The 4,325-nt window shown below is 44.0% G+C and overlaps 1 protein-coding gene and 1 long non-coding RNA gene across 3 annotated transcripts in view; one reads left to right on the top strand and one right to left on the bottom strand.

Moving 5' to 3' along the window:
- LOC107184181 overlaps positions 1 to 2,417 on the bottom strand; it is a 22,184-nt gene extending 19,767 nt beyond the window's left edge. Inside the window, exon 1 of the long non-coding RNA XR_001515013.1 lies at positions 2,368 to 2,417. This is a non-coding gene — a long non-coding RNA (uncharacterized LOC107184181). The remainder of the gene's footprint in view (positions 1 to 2,367) is intronic.
- Positions 1 to 4,325, top strand: part of HMG20A (high mobility group 20A) — a 176,199-nt gene that overhangs the window by 145,045 nt on the left and 26,829 nt on the right. The window lies entirely within an intron of this gene.

The following is a 4,325-nucleotide window of genomic DNA, read 5'->3' on the forward strand; positions in this document are numbered from 1 at the left end:
CTTGTATGCATGCGGATTAGCATAACCAATGAACACAGACACGGGGGCGGTGGGGGCTATCCAGGGTGGGAATGGCTGGGGGTGGAGGGGTCAGTTGGTGAAAAAGAAGACATCATGTAAAACTTTAGACAATAAAATAAGTTAATTCTTTTTATCCATAAGCACTGTATATGCTTTTTATTTATTTGTGTCTTCTTCAGTTTCTTTCTTCAATGTCTTATAATTTTTTGAGTACAGATCTTTTACCTTCTTGCTTGAATTTATTCCTCAGTATTTTTTTATACAATTGTAAATGGGATTGTTTATATAATTTCTTTTTCTGATAATTTGTTATTGGTTTATAAAATGCAACCAAATTTCTGAATATTTCTTTTTTATCCTACTTTGATGAATTAGCTTATTAGTTGTAAGAGTTTTTTGGTTGAATCTTATAGGGGTCTCTATATATGATATGTCATCTGCAAATAATGACAGTGTTCTTCCTTTCCAATTGGATGCGTTTTATTTCTTTTCTTTTTGCCTGATTGCTGTGGCTAGGACTTTCAATACTGTGTTGAATAGAAGTGGTGAAAGTGGACACCCATATCTTATTACTGATCTTTAAGAAAAATGCATTTAGCCTTTCACTGTTGAATATGATATCACCTGTGGGTTTGTCACAGATGGCCTTTATTATGTTGAGGCATATTTCCTGTAGTCTCACTTTGCTGAGAATTTATATCATAAATGAATGCTAGATTATGTCAAATACTCTTTAAGCATCTTTTGATATGATTATATCATTTTTATCTTTTTAAGACATGTTTTTATTGATTCTTGGGGGGGAGAGAGAGAGAGAGAGAGAGAGAGAGAAAGAAGAGAAGAGAAGAGAAGAGAGAAGAGAAGAGAAGAGAAGAGAAGAGAAAGAAGAGAGAAAAAGAAAGAAATCGATGTGAAGTGAGAGTGAAACATCAGTTGTCTGCATCCTACACACTCCTTACTGGGAATTGAACCTACAGCCCAATCATGTTCCCTGATTGGGAATTGAACCAGCAACCTTTTGGTGCACATCAGCCAGGGCATATCCTTCATTTTGTTCAAGTGGTGTATCATGTTAATTGATTTGTGGATATTGAAGCAACCTTGCATCCCAGAAATAAATGCTACTTGATCATGGTGTATGATCTTTTTAAAATATTGCTGGGTCCGATTTGCTAATATTTTATTGAGGACTTGTGTGTCTACGTTCATCAGGGATATTGCCTTATAATTTTCTTTTTTTGTTATGTCTTTGTTGGAATCAGGGTAATGCTGGCCCCTCATAAAATGAGCTTGGGAGTCTTCCTTCATCTTGAAATTTTTGGAGTAATTTGAAGAGGATCAATGTTAATTTCTCTTTGAATGTTTAGTAAAATACACCTGTGATGCCATCTGCTTGGGACTTTTTTGTTTGTTATGGGTTTTGGGGATTTTTAAAAAAATTTTTATTGATTTCAGAGAGGAAGGGAGAAGGAGAGAGAGAAATATCAATGATGAGAGAAAATCATTGATTGGTTGCCTCTTGCATGTTCCCTACTGGGAATCGAGCCTGCAACCCAGGTATGTGCCCTGACCAGGAATCCAACCATTACCTCCTGGTTCATAGGTCAGCACTCAACCACTGAGCCATACCAGCTGGGATGTTGTGAGTTTTTTTTATTTTCTTTTAACTTTTATTATTGAGAATACTAGAGGCCCAGTGCACTAAATTCAGCAGCAATCAAAGCGCGAATGTCTGGCGTGGAAGGGTAGGTCCTAGCTGACCTCTGGGCCGTAGCAGCACCTGGGACCCAGGGCCTCCACGTGCCCCCCTCTGCCTGAGTCAGGGCGCCCGAGTCCCCACACGGAGATGCAGTGAGCGCAGCCCGACTCTGTGGGCCTGGGCACAGCATGGGCCTCTGGGCTGCACAGTGGCGCCTCATGAAAGCCAGGCAGGCAGCACACTTTCTCCCACCGGCCTCGCAGACCAGCTCCTGCACGAACCCATGGGGAACCCGATCTGCCCCTGTGGTCCCAGCGGCTGTGGTCTGGCTCTCCCAGAAAAGGCTGCTCGGGTGTCAGGGAGGCTCCTCATGGGCGCCCGGCACCTGAGTGCAGGGGCTTCTCCGGCATGCAAGCCCTTATTTGTGAAGCTCTTTATCTGACCCTCAATTCTAAATGAGAGCTTTGCTGGGCAAAGTAATCTTGGTTGTAGGTCCTTACTAATCTTCCTGGTTGTTCACTTTGAATATTTCTTGCCACTCCCTGCTTGCCTGCAAAGTTTCTGCTGAGAAATCAGCCAACATTCGTATGGGCACTCCCTTGTTGCTTTTCTCTTGTTGCTTTTAAGATTCTCTCTTTATCTTTAACCCATGGTATTTTAATTATGATGTGTCTTGGTGTGGGCCTCTTTGGGTTCCTCTTGTTTGGGACTCTGCACTTCCTGGATTTGTAAGTCTATTTCTTTCTCCAGGTAGGGGAGGTTTTCTGTCATTTCTTCAAACAAGTTTTCAATATCTTGCTGTCTCTCTCTTCTCCTCCTGGCACTGCCGTGATGCAAATGTTGGTACTCTTGAAGTTGTCCCAGTTTTGACATTCTCACTAAGATCCTTGAAAGTCTCATGAAGATCCACTTTATGACTGTGATTTTGAACTCTGTATCCAGTAGTTTGCTTGCTTCCATTTTTTTCATTTGTGACATGTTTTTTGTTTTCCACATTTTGGCTGCTTCCCTGTGTTTGTTTCTGAGTTGCTATGTCTCCTGGAATCGGTAGAGTGGCCTTGTGTAGGTGGGCTCCTGTGTGGGCTATGTGCAAAATCTTGTTCTTGAGCCTTGATCCTGTTGGCATCACTGGGAGGAGCTGGCCTCCAGGCCAATGGAATGTGCCTGCAACTATAGTGGGAGAGCTGCTATACAGGAAACACCCCTTTGGAGCAGGACTTGCTTCAGTGAGGATCTGGTGGTCACTGAGTTTGCCTATGGAGTGTGTCACTTGTGGATGTGTAGAATTGTAATCTGCAATGGTCTGAAGCTGTCCACTGGGTGCACTGGCTCTAGGACTTTCAGGGAGGAGCAAAGTTAGCCACTGCCTGGGGCCACACAGCAGGAGCTACAGAAGGATCTGCATACAGCTGCTATTTGCTGTTGGTAGTGGGCTTAGAGATTCTCAGGTGAGGCCCAGCTGTGAAGTAAGGCAAAGTGCTGGATCTTGGGCCTTTTAATGATAGGTTTGGGGCATACTGTCAACAGCTACCGCTTGTTTCAGAGATTTTAGATTTAGATTTAGATTTAGATTTTAGTCTGAAGCCTGAGCCAGGACAGGACGTTCATATGGAAAAGCTGCTGCAAACAGGTTGGGTGGGGCTGCAAATTGGATGGGACAGTGTCTCAAGAAATCACCAGGCTGGAGCAAACAGTGTGCTCCAGGTTGATATGGCTGCCTGCTCTGCGACAGGGGATGTCCCAGCACAGGAATCCCTGTCTGGGAAAGAGCCATCCCCAAGTCCTGCCCAGATGCCAGACAATCCATTTCCTCCCTCTATGTATCTGGGTCCCCCAAAGCTGCCCGGTGCTGGCAGTCTGAGTAAGTTCATTTGCCAGCCCTTTAAATGGAACATCTGAGTCTTCAGCAGCCTCTGTGTCACTCAGCTACAATCCCCGCTGGTTTTTACAGCCTGTAGTTGTGGAGACTTCTCTTCCCAGCTCTGGGAGCCTGGGCTGGGGGTCTGGTATGTGGCTGGGATCCTTTGCTACTCATGAGTGGCCCCCGCAGAGAAAATCTCCCTCCCAATTCAGAAAACACCACACGTGTTGGACCAGCCCGTTCTGTGCCTTTACTCCTCCTACCAGCCTCTGTGTGCTTTCTTCTTTACTTCTCTAGTTGTAGGACTTCCAGGCAGCCAGCTTTCAGGCAGCTCTGGGTGATGGTTGTCTGTATTTTAGTTGTAATTTTATTGTGGTTGTGGGAGGCAGTAAGTACAGGAGTTTACCTACACATACATCTTAGTTCTCTTCTGAGTTTTTGATTATTGATTCTATTTTGTTAGTAATTATCAGTCTGTTTGAATTTTATTTTTTTGGATTTATTTCATTACTGTAACTCTTTTTTTTTTAATTTTCTATTACAAAGGGTATTACATATGTGTCCACTTTTTCCCCCTGCCCTAGACAGTCCCCTAGCCTCCCCTATCCCCCAGTGTCTTATGTCCATTGGTTATGCTTATATGCATGCATACAAGTCCTTTGGTTGATCTCTTACCCCGCTCCCTCCTGCCCCCCCAACCCTCCCTGGCCTTCCCGCTGCAGTTTGCCAATCAGTTTGAGGCAG

The sequence above is a fragment of the Myotis davidii genome, unplaced genomic scaffold (assembly GCF_000327345.1).
Source record: "Myotis davidii unplaced genomic scaffold, ASM32734v1 scaffold1052, whole genome shotgun sequence".
Classification (NCBI taxonomy): Eukaryota; Metazoa; Chordata; class Mammalia; order Chiroptera; family Vespertilionidae; genus Myotis; species Myotis davidii.